We start from the raw sequence: 13617 nt of genomic DNA, 5'->3' as shown, positions 1-13617 counted from the left end.
AATTCCAAAGGTTATAGAAAAGAGAGAATCTTTTCTTTGTTTAATATGTTTCCTTGATTTTTTTAGAGAGAGAGGAAAGGAGAGAGAGCTAGAAATATTGATGTAAAAGAGATATATACATTGATCAGCTGCCTCCTGCACACCCCCTATTGGGGATTGAGCCTTCAACCCGGGCATGTGCCCTGACCAGGAATCAAATTGCAACCTCTCACTCCATGGGACAACACTCAATCCACTAAGCCACACTGGCTGGGCAAGACAATCTTAAAAGCAGCAAGAGAAAAATCAGTTAGTTACCTACAAGGGAGCCCCCATAAGACTGTCAGCTGATTGCTCAACAGAAACATTGTAGGCCTGTAGAGATTGGCAAGAAATATTCAGTGATAAAAATCAAGGACCTTTACTTGGCAAAGCTATCATTTAGAATAGAAGGATATATTAAGAGTTTCCTAGGTAAGAAAAAAATAAAGAAGTTCATCATCACCAAACCACTATTACATAAAATGTTAAAGGGTCTTCTTTGAGAACAAGGAGGCAAAAAAGATTTTAAAAATATATGAACAATAAGATGATAATAAATATACAACTATCAACAATTGAATCTGAACAACAACAAAATAAATAAACAAGCAGAATCGAAAGAGATTTATAAATACAGGGAACATTTTGACAGTTTCCAGGTGGGAGGAAGGTTAGGGAGATGGGTGAAAAAGGTGCAGGAATAAGAAGTACAAATTGGTAGTTACAGCATAATCATGGGGATGTTAATTACAGCATAGGGAATATAGTCCGTAACATTGTTAATAGCTAAGTATGGTGTCAGATAGATACTAGATTTATCAGGATTCTTACTTAATAAGTTATATATGTCTAATCACTGGGTTGTGCAACTGAAATTAATATAATATTGTCTTTCAACTATAATTAAAATATATATAAAGTAAATAAATAATTGGCTATTTTATTTTATTTTTTATTTATTTTTATTTTTTATCCTCACCCAAGGATATTTTTTGCATTTATCTTCAGATAGAATGGGAGGGAGAAAGAGAGAGAGAGAAACATCAGTGCAAGAGAGACACATCGAGTGGTTGCCACCCACATGAACCCAACATGGGCCGGGGACGAACTGCAATCGAGATACATGCCCTTAGAAGAACCGAACCCGAAACTATCTGATCTGCGGGCCTGTGCTCTAACCGCTGAGCCAAAACAGCCAGGGCAATATTTGACTATTTTTAAAAAATCAGTATTATCAATGCATACCAGTGGCTGTTGGTATTCCCACTATTCTTCCTTAATATAGTATGAATTTAGGCACCTACAGTCGTAGTAATTGTGTGTAAACTAAGGGCAGAGTCTTGGTTTGTGCCTGAGGAGCCCTCATGAATGCATGCTTGCATTCTTAGGGCTGGTCTCTAGAGTCATTTCTCTTGCCCGCTCAGACTTCAACTGTCATTCTTAAGGATTTTTATCTGATAAATGAGGCCTTGTTGATAATTTTTAGAAAATTTTTATTAAGTTACACTTATATGCATGAGGGATGGAATGTCCTCGTGAAAGTGAGTAGAAGTGGACCCTAAAGATAAGAATATGGTTTATTTTGGGGGATGGACACTATGCTATGGTCATTTGAAGGAGACATCAAGATTAAGAATACACATACTTACTCTAATAAAAGGGAAAATAGCTAAAAACAGTTTTACCAATCAGGAAATGAGTCACACAGGTTGATCAGTAGAGGAATTTGATTGGTGCACTAGATACAAAGATGTTAGAACAGCTAAAAGGCCAAAAGTGGGGTAATGAGTCAGCTGAGATAGTAGCAATAAGTAGGAGCTGCTACCATTTCCAGAAATAAACAGGATAAATGTTAGGTTCTAAGGCCCAGGACATGGTTCCACTTAATGGGAGCTTGCATTCTCAGTGGTAGAGGCTTCCTGTCTAAGAAGATATTCAGTAACAGAAAACAAGTCCCCACCCTCAGTAGTGCCTTCATTTGAAGCATAGAAAGGAAAGAAATAGGTGGGCCTCTTCCTCTATCCAATCTTCCCATTTTCTGCCAGGGCATCCCATTGCCTAAATAGAACCAGAAGTTGGGTTAGTGAATGTAGTTTGCAAGGATCTGAGTAGAGCAAGTAAAGAGGAAGAGGCCGATCTGAGAGCAAAAAAATGCGAATAATCAGCACACTGGTGAAAGCTAATTGGTTGTAATCAAGGGGTAACATTTAGCAAATTTTTGTGGGAAATATGTTAAATGACTCAGCATGTCAGGGAAGTGAGATGACAGAAGGGAAACCAGGGTTGTTTCAATGATTCCACACAAATGGAGGGGGGAAATTGTGCCTTGGATTTCCATATTGCACACAAGTTATTTGCCATCCCTTTGGTGTGGTCAGAGCTTAATCCAGGAGGACAAAAGCTATATTTATGACCTTAGTTCTGGTAAATGATTGGTGCTAGTGCCTCCCTGTCTGCAGATGCACCAAGAGATTAGTGTCTGTTGGTCCAAAGCCTCTTTCCTTCAGATTCCCAATCTCCAGACTATATGTAGAGTGACAAACCTGGCAGAACCCACTGAAAGCAATTAGTTCACTTAAGACACATTGAAATATGTGGAATAAACAACTTTGTGTTTTCTATGGGGCCTATTACACTTGAGCTTGAGAAGTACTTATTAATAAATTTTGGTTAATATCTACTTGAAGCACTGTACATTAGCATTTCAAAATAAGGCTGAGTTCAAAGGACAGTGGGTTGGCAGGCAGATGATGAAACAAGCTGAATAGCAACATTTCTCTAGAAATCTGAGGTTTATGGAGGATTGGTTTTGGCATCTCCACTGGAAACTTACATTCAGAGTGAAGTGTAATACCAAACCAGTTCTGACTTTGCCCAGGATTTGGATATGAGACAGTAAATCAGTATGATATTGTTGGAAAGAAATCTTCCTGAGCTAGAGTCAGAAGATACAGGTTAGATGCCAAACTTGCCTTTATTAGCAATGTGACCTTGAGTGTGCCACCTAACATTGCTGAGGTTTGGAAGGCAGGGCAGTGGGGAGGGGTTTGATATGTGTGTGGTGTTGGGAGGTAGGAAGGGTAAATTTATTTAGAGAAAAAAAGTCATCTTCTACAACAGTAGACATGAATCTTTTCTGCTGTTCCCATGTCCTTGAATACGTGCAAGGGACACCGAGGTGTGCATAGAAATGTGGCATGTGCTGCAACTAGTTATCATGTCCGCTTGATCATATCAGCCATGGTCCTGATCTCACCTTGATTTTTTTTTTTTTTTTTCAGGCATAACTTGACACTGCTAAGTAAATCTTACAATGTAGTGTTTAAGTTAATAATCTCAGGAGTTAGGTAAATATAGATGCAAATCCAAGTCCACAACTGTGTGGCCTTAAGTAACTTACAAAACAGGGTTAGGCCTCTGTTTCCACACCCATAAAATAGGAAAAATGATAGCTTCTCTCTCAATACTGCATGCCTTGAATGACGGGGAAATGCATTAAAGCTCTTAGTACAGCACCTGACATGAAGCCTCCATCAATTCTGGATATTATTACAATTGTGAATTATTAATATTTTAATCAATGTAGTTATTTCTATCTAGCTCATAGTCTTCAGCCATCTAGTCCTCTCCTGTGGGATATTTTCACCTGGACTGTTTCTGGCTACTTGATTCTTATCCATGAAGTATGAGAAGTCCTTGGGGGCCTCCCTTGAGCTCAGTCCCAATTCAGGTCCTAACTACTTTCAACTTTTTTCCAGGTGTACTAGACTGGGTTTCTGAAGGAAAAAAAGTTCTCATGTAAAGGGTTCATGAGAATGTAATTTATCCTGGGATAATTTTCAGAAAAACATAAGAGGGAAGTGGGGAATGGGAAGAAAAGAGATCATGCAAGGGTGTGGTTTCAAAGTTCTGGGGAGGGACATGCTGACTCAGTCCTACAAGTGAGCTCTAAGCATGGCTTACACTCACGTATGCAGGTAAACTGGCTCCCTGGGAAAACTAGAATTATCCCAGATAGTAAGATCACTGGTGTTGTCTGTCACCTACTGGTTGGCATGCCCCAGGCACCTGCAGTTCTCCCTGTACTCTGGCAAGGCACCTGTTGACAGCCTGAGGACAAGCTTTCTACCAAGAATCGCTAGCTATTATCAGTGAAAACACACTTGGAATTTACATACAATAGTAGATGTAGATCCTAAATCAAGAAAGTTCACTATGGGAGGTGATGAATGAGTTCATCTTGGCAATCATTCCACAACATATATGTATATAAAATAATTACCTTGTATACTTTAAATATATACAACTATAGTTTTCAATTATTCCTCAATAAAGTTTTAAAAAGTAGGGGATGGTAAAGAGATCCATCAGCAACATCTTTTTCCTTTTTTGGTTAATCCTTACCTGAGGATATTTTTCCACTGATTTTTGTATATATATATATATATATATATATATATATATAGAGAGAGAGAGAGAGAGAGAGAGAGAGAGAGAGAGAGAGAGAGAGAGAGGAAAGGAGGGAGAAGGAGAGAGAGGAGCAAGAGAGAGAAACATTGATGTGGGAGAGACATTGATCAGTTGCCTTCTGCATGGCCCCAATCAGGGCCAGGGATCAAACCTGCAAACCAGGTATGTGCCCTTGACCTGAATCAAACCCATGACCCTTAAGTCCGAGGGCCCATGTTCTAACTGCTGGGTCAATCCAACCAGGGTCATTGGCAGCATCTTTCATAGCAGTAGTACTAATCTTAAAGCATTTCCCTGAACATAGTACTTTGCCCTTCATACTTTCAGCCTCATCTCATATTGCTGGGTGAGATTGTTCTCCATTGACAGATGGTGGGGATGAATCTTATTTAACATATGTGCATATGTACACACATGGAGACATAAATATTTTGAAATTTATGTTTAACAATCTATGATATTTGGTCTTTTCAGGAAAGCAGGCCATTTAATGAAATTTGTACAAATTTATTTGTGCTACAATGTTTTTTAAAAAGCAAAATAAAAGGCTTTGTTTAATAAATGTATTTTTATTTAAAAGTTTTAAGTCTCTGCTGAGTAATGACAGCTCAGTTGTCAAAAGTTTGCAAGGATGGGCTGCATCAAAAAAATCCCACAGGAGTTAAAATGCTTATTTCTCCTCTGGGGGAAAGGTCATGCTTTTCTAACTTAGCACATGATAATTGCTGTAACATGGCTTCTTAGAACCTCTTCTCAGTGACATCACAGCCAGTGTAGATGTGCAATCATATATGTGTACCACTGAGGAGAGGACACCTGGATTCCTGCCAGGTGTCTCTCTCCCTAGATTCTGCCAAGCAGTTGAGTCTCTCACAGCAAGTTCTGGATCAAAACTGCATGTAGACGTAATGAGCCTCAGAGTTACCATTTATCAGTTGCTAGAATTAGGACAGAGTTGAGAAACACCTAAATTCCTGATGCCCATTGAATCTCACATGTAAATAAAGCAAACTGTAGTAACCAGAGTCATATAAAGCTCCTTTAGCTATGAACCCATCTCCTTCCCTCATGGGAAAAGAGAACGAACAGTGGGATCTTGCTCCCTAATTCCTGGACCCCCAGCCTGCCTTTCTTTTCATCTGAGTTAAGACATTTTGGTTGCCTGGACACAGCTGAGCTTGTGAAAAAATGTCACTGAGCTGCTGTCATTGATGACCACTTATTACCATGATTTATAAATGAATTATCTGTGAAAATGGTTCTTGTTTTAGTCATGCCCCCTTCAGGAAGAGACCTGTTGTCATTGGTTTGTTTCAGTGACATGCCTAGCTACTCTGATATTTCACAAAAGTGGCAGAAGCTTTACTGTAAATGATATCTGTCCTACAGAATTATTTAACTTCTAATAGCATTAACCTCAACATGTGTATTCTGCCCACCTCTTCAATCTTAGTTGAGATTTCTGCTTTTGGGGCATCAGACTCCTCTTAGCTTTTTGTCCCATTTTCCTTTAGTTCTGTTTCAAGAATGAAGCAATCAACAATACATTGGTAACCAGGCTTCAATGTTTCATAAGAAATAGATGTCAGGTGGAGAATGGGCAAAGAAGCACAATTTCACCAATTTTGTGCTTCAGCAAGAGGAAGGTGATGTTTTGCTAGTACACCTGCAACCTATCATAGTATTGCCATTAACTTACTGAGTCTCTATCTCATGCCTGAATCATCACCTGTGTTAAGCCTAATCCTCAGAACTGTCTTTCAAGGGAGGGCTAGTTGCTTAAGTGATATAGTTAAGTGACAGGAGTGAGATTCTGATCAGGTCTCTAGGATCCCAGCCTTTATTTATTTTCATCCTTGTAACAATTGCAAAGGTTTGTTCCATAGAACTCTAGGCCTATATAACCTCCAAACCTCTACCTCCACACCTCCTTCCCCCAAAATGGAACATCGATTTCTAGGAGAGAGTCATGAGGAATCACTGTATACACCAATGTGCTGAAAGTTCTGGCAGGCCTTGCTTTCTGTTGGTCATTCTGTTTAGCTGGTCTCTCCCACAGTTGGTGAACCATTCTGTTAGGAAGTGCCTGATTAACACCGGCAGCAAATCCCTGTGCATGACATGTGGGGAAAGCACCACTAGACGATGCTGTCTAGGTTTATGGATGTTTATTCTTTCTTTTAAATGTATTTATATTTTCAGGAGTTTAAAATTATTTTATAATATCAGTAAAATTTATAAACTCTAGAATTTCTTTCTTTCTGCTTTTTGAATACCTTTTTCTCTTCTCCAGCCCACGCTGCTGCCCCTCCTCCCTATGACACTCACCCATCATCGTATCATCATTCTTTTCCATCGTCATGACCTGTGGTTAAGCATCAATGGCGTGTGAGTACCACTTTTCCTCACACCATCCTAACTGCTTCATGAAGATCAGAGAGATGCATATCTTTCCCAAGATCACAGAGCTAGAAAGTGGCTGCATTGCTTTTAAATCCTGGCCATAGAATCACAAGAGACTGGGCCTAGGCATTATTTAACCCTACTTCATTCTTTGTTGTTAAGAAATTGAGTCTTTGAATATTTAAGAGATAAATTCAAGCATCAGAGCAAAACAACTGTAGAATAAAGAAAAGCACCCAGGCCTTCTGATCATCAGGCCAAATCTATTTCCAGGACGAACTTAGCGACACTCCTGGCAACATATCAAATAGATTTTCTCCCACTTCCTCCTCCTTTTAGGATTTCAAATATGTGAATCAGGTCATCTAGCATGTGATATGCTCTGCACTGTAATGCGTTTTGTAACTAAATGGAAACTCCACTTTTAATTAACTAACAGTTATTAGCATATCAGTTACTCTAACTCATTACAAACAAATTGGACCAAAAATCTGACTATATAAGCATGAAATAAGCACTATTAAATTTCTATTTAGATAGAGATTCAACTATACTGCTAGTTCAGTTATCAAAGAACAGAAGTATCCCTTACTCACATTTAGCTCAGAATCGGTATTAAAACTGCCTGTAGTTTTTGTTTCCTGTATTTTTCTCATCTCTGGGCAATTGTCTGATAACCTGAATGATAATGAAATAGAGTCAAGTCAATCTTAGGTTCTACTGTAAGATTTTGTCAGACATGATAACTATTTTAATGTATCTTACATTTTAAACATTTGCAAGATCTAAATTTTCCTTTAGGAACAAAAAGAGAGACTATAGTCATAGTTTTTTTGTTTAAGAAAAATAGGTATACACAAAACTGACTTAAATTGAAATGTGTTTATTTTAATTTACGAATACCATCTTTTTAGAGGCAATGAAGTATGCTTCTTACAAACAGTAATGCTCTAGCATCACAAGATTGTTTGTGGATTATTAATTATGTCAACTGATGAAGGGCAATCAAAGGGACAGAAAATGTCTAGGCCACTCAGATGACAGCCAATTAAAAATTAAAGAAAATAATTTCCAAAATATATAGAGTGCCCAAACAACTCAGCAAAAGGATAACAAAGAACCCAATTAACAAATGGGCAGAGGACCTAAATAGACACCTCTCCAAACAGGACATACTAATGGCCAAGAGACATATCAAGAAATGCTCAATGTCACTAATCATCAGAGAGATTCAAATTAAAACAACTATGAAGTATCACTTCACACCTGTCAGTATGACCACCATCAACAAATCATCAAACAACATGTGTTGGCGAGGGTGTGGAGAAAAGGGGACTCTAGTACACTGCTGGTGGGAATGCAGACTGGTGCAGCCACTGTGGAAAACATTATGGTGTTACCTCAAAAAATTAAAACTTGAACTTCCAGTGATCTCAGTTCTAGGAATATACCTTAAGAAACCTAAAACACCAATCAGAAAGAATATATGTACTCCTATGTTCATAGCAGCACTATTTACAATAGCTAAGATCTGGAAAAAACCCAAGTGTGCATCAATAGATGAGTGGATAAAAAAGCTGTGGTACATGTACGCAATGGAATACTATGCAGCTGTAAGAAAGAAAGATCTCTTGTCCTTTGAGATGGCATGGAAGGCCCTGGATAGTATTATCCTAAACGAAACAGGCCAAGCAGAGAAAGACAAATATCACATGATCTCAGTTATTTGTGGAATATAATGAACATAACAGTCTGAGGAACAGGGTAGACCCAGAGACATAGAGGTGGGATACAGACTGACAAGACTCAGAGGAGGGTGGTTTGGGGAAGAAGAAATAAACCACGAAACTTAGACCAATGAACATAGACAACAAAGCTGGGGATGGAGTGTGGGGAAGGGGAGGAGGGTGTCAATGGGGGAAAAATGAGAATCATCTAAACAAATTAATAAATAAAAAATAAAAACATAAATTAAAAAAAAATTAAAGAAAATCTCTCTGGGCTCGATTGGCTCAGCAGTTAGAACATCGGCCTGGAGACCAGAGTCATGGGTTCAATTGCAGTCAAGGGCATGTATCTCTGTTGTGGTTTGGCCCTGGTTGGGGTTGTGCGGGAGGCAATGAATCAAAGTGTCTCTCTCACATTGATGTTTCTTTCTCTCCCTCCCTACCTCCCACTCTGTCTGAAAATTGATGGAAAATTTTTCTCAGGTGAGGATTAAAAAAATAAAAATAAAGAAAATCTAGAATTGAAATTGTAGTATGTTAAACACTAATAGGAGACATATTTACTATGTAGCAGGATGCAATAAAGGAAAAATGATACATGTGTTTCAAAGTGGAGAGATCTGAGTTTAAAACCTATTTCTTCATTGGCACATTGTCCTTTGGTAAGGTTATTAATTTCTGTGAGCCTTTAAATATCTTCATCTGGCATTTGCAGAGAGATTGCAATTTCTCCCTTATAGTTTCATCTGGTAAATTCAAGATAGTTGAATTAAAGTCTCTAATACTAGGTTCACATAGTAGGAGCTCAATAAATGGGGGAATGATAAATTATCTTGTGATTGATGTTTGTATAAAAATGGTATTAAAAGGCCAGGTTTGATGTCCAGTGGATTAGAAAATGGAACAGAAGGCCAATGAGTTAAAAGCTGAAGGTCTTTGGTTATGTGTGCTTCTTAGAGTTTGACCAGACAATTGATACCTAAAGAAATGCAAACATACATACTTGATTCCTGTGCTATAATCTTATTGGTGCTAATTAAACTGGAAATTCTGCATTATATTTTAGGCTATTACAATTACTTGTGAATAAATCTATGATTGATGAAAGCATGACTTTTACAGATAATGGTTATGGAATAAATTGAGCTAAAAATGAATGCCCCCTCCCTAGCAGAATATTATCTTTAAAAAAAAAAGCAAAATCAGGAGAATCTATGGAAATGTCATGAGATGTTTTTGGCCATATGATCTTGGCCAATCTACTCATGTTCTGATTTCCAGATTGCTTACATGTCAAAAGATACTAATAAAAATCATCATAAATGCACTACATATATGCACATAGACAGCCACTCTTGGGACAATATTATCAGCTATTAGAGAGTTCTTGAAGACTCGGTTGAGAGTTTTGTCTATTTATGTTCTGAAAAGAACATTTGAGCTATATAACAGGTCAAACATTCCCTATCTTCTGTTTGTCAAGATGACAATAGTCATGTACTGAGCAAGCAGAGTTCTTAAAATTACTAAAGTAAAAGAAAAATAAAATAGGCTAAAAGTCACGACTATTGTCAGCATCAGGAAATCTGATTGGTCTAAAACAGTGTAGGATAGTAAGTCTGTTTACATATAGCCTGATGATTGGCTCAGGAATTAACTGCTCTCTTGAATCTCAGACATGGTTATGGTATAATTAATTCCTGATATTAAACACACATCAGTCAATTCTCATAGAGAATATTATGAGCTTGTACTTTAAGTCAATAATTTCATTAGTTGGGTTTCCAATATAAATTAAAAATTGAATACTTCTAGATGTAACTTCAGTGTTTTCAAAGTTGGTTTTGTCATGTAGAGTAATCCTCATGTTTACATTTAATTTCTCTTTCCATATTTACATCATTTTATAGCTTTAATAATTAAGATTTTTCAGCATTTTGTTTTGTTTTTATTTATTTTTTTGTTTTATATTTTTTAATTTTTTCTTTATTGATTTTAGAGAGAGAGGAAGGGAGAGGGAGAGACAGAAACATCAATGAGAGAGAACATTGATTGGCTGCCTCCTGCATGCTCCCCACTGGGGATCAGGCTCACAACCTGGGCATGTGCCCTGACCAGGAATCGAACCGGCGACCTCTTGGTGCATGGGTCGACGCTCAACCAGTGAGCCACACCAGCTGGGCTCAATTTTGTTTTGTATTGATACTCTCTTAAATTAGTAGAAAGTAACCCCTGTTTTAGAAAAAAAGTGGAGGAGTTGGCATTTCCTGAGCACCTGTGCCAAGCATGGAACAAGACACTTGAGTGACAGTGATGGTTTTTCTAAGTCTTCACAGCCACCCTGTGAAATGGGCATCCTTTTGCTCATTTACCTGGTAAGTAAGCTGAGGCCCAGAGAGTCTGTCTTCGACCAATAAATGGTGGCGGAGCTGAGCTTTAAACATGAGCTCAGTGATTGCACACCCCAGTGTTTCCACACTTGCTTTTTTGGGTGTCAGAGATCATAAATTCTGTTCTATTTAACTCTTCAGTCCTACAGAATGTCTAATTCTGTTTTTTCCAGGGCCTCTATAAATGCCAGTTAATGGTGACAAAACAAAACTGGGTCAATGAAATTGCCATTAAAACTTGTCTTTGTTTTATTGGTGAAATTCATGAGAAACCAGAGTAAAATTAAAAAACACACACACACACAAAAAAAACAATGCATGAGCTCATCTCTGAATGAGAAACTCATGTGGAGACTTAGCAGTCATAAGATGTTCTTTTATAGATATGGTGTAGTAGTGGTTCCCGTGTAGGGCTTTCTTGGCATTTCTTTCATCAATAATACCAAGCCATCATCATCAACATTAGTTAACAATGCTGATTCCTTCCTCATGATTAAGGTCCCTCCACTGAAGGTCGCTGGACATGCCCTTCTGATTCAGAGAATCCAGTAAACCGAAGTAACCTTGTAGTACTTCTTGGAAATGGTCTCTTATATTTTAACGCTCTGCAGGTTTCTGTTGTTGGAAAACTGACTTTTATGTTAAAGTGAAAGAGATAGTGTTTACTGCCGAAACCATCAACATGTTGAATGTTCCTGCTTGTGATTTATTTTGAAAAATAAGATATTTTTTTAGAAAGTACTGCAAATAGCACACAAACTGATACTTCTTCAAATATAAACACACACACACATACAGAGAGAGAGAGAGAAATGCATGTTTCATTACTAACAGCACTTAAAATGTTGCAGGTTCAACCATGTTGAAATTCTTTTGGACAGGGCCACTGTTTTAAAACAGGTTAAAATTGTAATATAAGTGCATGGAAAAATGTGTCTTTGCGCATAGAACTTCTGTTCCTGGAATAAGCCTGCATTCTCAAAAAGTCAGTATAATTACAAAAAGTCAGAAGGTATATATGAACATACCAGACTGTGATTGTGCACAAACTTTGAAGATTGTTCTGAACAATACCTGCACAGATCTTTGTGTCTCAACACAGAGAGGGAAATTATCTTGCACAATGAAATGGGAAGACGTGGACGCAGTGATCATCAAAAGTGACACCGCGCAACTCCCCTCTAAGGATCCGGGCATGTTTGCCATATGTGCTCAGGAAAGTTTAGTAACGTCTAAATCTAACTGGACCCACTTCATGCCCAGTAACCTGAGCATTAAAGCCCTAAAATGTTCAAATGTTCTTTATCTCTTCTGTCTTTTTGCAGTTTTAAGTAGTCTAGCAGTATAGAAGGAATTATTCTGTAGTGGCTGGGAGTTCTGCAGAATTCAGACTCTGAAATCAGACCAAACTTTCTTACATACTTGACATACTTGCCAGTATTTTAAAACCTTACCCTTTAACACTGTCTCCTTTTCAGCAAAACAACAACAACAACAAAATAAAACAAAGCAAAAACCCGCCCCAAATGTTTACCCTGCCAAATAACTATTGGTTAAATTCCAAACTTGTTTTACTTTTGGCTTTTAGTTTTTGTTTCGTTTAATGGTAGAGGTAAATAATGATACAGACCTCACAGAATTGATGAGAAATTAAATATCAATGTAAATTCCTTAACATAAAGGCTGGCATCTAGAAGGGCAGCTTTCATGGTTAAGTGGTAGCAGTAGAAGAAGAAATAGCACACTGGTAGCAATAGCACTGTTTACTAATTGGTACACAACCCTGTTCTTTCCATTCATGAAGGGCCCGCGTCCTATTGGCAGTTCCCAGCAGAAGGGAGCAATGGCATATAGATGGGCCTGGAGTCCATAGTGAGCCAGCACAGTGTTTCACTGCAGCCCGTGAGCTGTGCGCCCGGAAAGGCCTTGTGAGAAGGAATAGGTGCTTATACCTTGTTCAAAACCAGTGTCCCCGTCAATGGACACTTTTGCTGGATTGGACTCATGTTTCTCATAGACAAACTGACATTTAAAAAATGTTCTCAGAGACCAGTTTGAATTGTTATTTTAAGAAACCAGATGCATGACAGTATTATTTCCCTAAATCAATCTATGTACATATAAGGCAAAAGATAAAACAAGATACTTACCAAGTACAGAAAAGAAAGACTAAGAAATGAAAACTTTAAAGGACACGAGCCAGCAAATCCGATGGTACCCGAGAAGGGCAGCTGAAGTGGTGGGGGACTTAAACACCTTTACTGTTGGTGAGGAAAAGTAAGAGCAGAAAAAACAGAGTTGTCTACAGATAATGTGTAACCTCAGTAAATCCAGTCACAGTTTATATTAATCTGGCAGGCAGATGAAGGAGCACTAGAAGTGAAGTGGGTCTATTGCAAGAAAGAAGGCTTTAATAGACATATCCGAAGGTATAATGTCACACTTGAGAAGGCAGGAATCCTCCATCAGTAGAGTCAGAAGTTAAATATTTATTGTTCACAATATGGGGGCTGGGGAATCTTATATAGCAGAGCGAGGGGAGATGCACAGTTTCAGTGCCAAGATGACCTTGAATGCAAGCCTAATGGGTTTGGCTCTGACATCAC

This window comes from Molossus molossus, unplaced genomic scaffold (genome assembly GCF_014108415.1).
Source record: "Molossus molossus isolate mMolMol1 unplaced genomic scaffold, mMolMol1.p scaffold_m16_p_21, whole genome shotgun sequence".
NCBI lineage: Eukaryota > Metazoa > Chordata > Mammalia > Chiroptera > Molossidae > Molossus > Molossus molossus.
This window is presented reverse-complemented; position numbering follows the sequence as displayed.